This window comes from Aethalodelphis obliquidens, unplaced genomic scaffold (assembly GCF_003676395.1).
Source record: "Aethalodelphis obliquidens isolate GAN/ISIS:26980383/991018 unplaced genomic scaffold, ASM367639v1 scaffold5, whole genome shotgun sequence".
Lineage (NCBI taxonomy): Eukaryota > Metazoa > Chordata > Mammalia > Artiodactyla > Delphinidae > Aethalodelphis > Aethalodelphis obliquidens.
Genome location: NW_020837949.1, coordinates 2,368,305 through 2,368,677, shown reverse-complemented (window position 1 = coordinate 2,368,677; position 373 = coordinate 2,368,305).

Genomic DNA, 373 nt, shown 5'->3' with positions numbered 1-373 from the left:
CTGTGAGTACAGTTCACATGATAATAAATTATCCAAGAAACAAACTATTTAAGGCTCTTGAAGGTCCGGTTCATATTATTTTAAAACATCTATTCATACCAAACAAATAAATAGCCAGGAGAGGTGAAAAAATAACCAAAATTAAACAGGAATCAAAAAATTCAAAAATATATATATATAAACTAAACACAACAACAGAATTTCTCGGGGTCTTTGATTCCTTATAGTCTACTTTGGACTGTCCTACTTTTTTATTATTATTAATTATTATTATAATTAAAGTCTCATTTCGTGCGCTTTTTCCGTGTGTCATTTGCGGTATCTCGCCCCTCCCCCCCCCCCCCCCCCCCCCCCCCCCCCCGCTCCCCCCCCC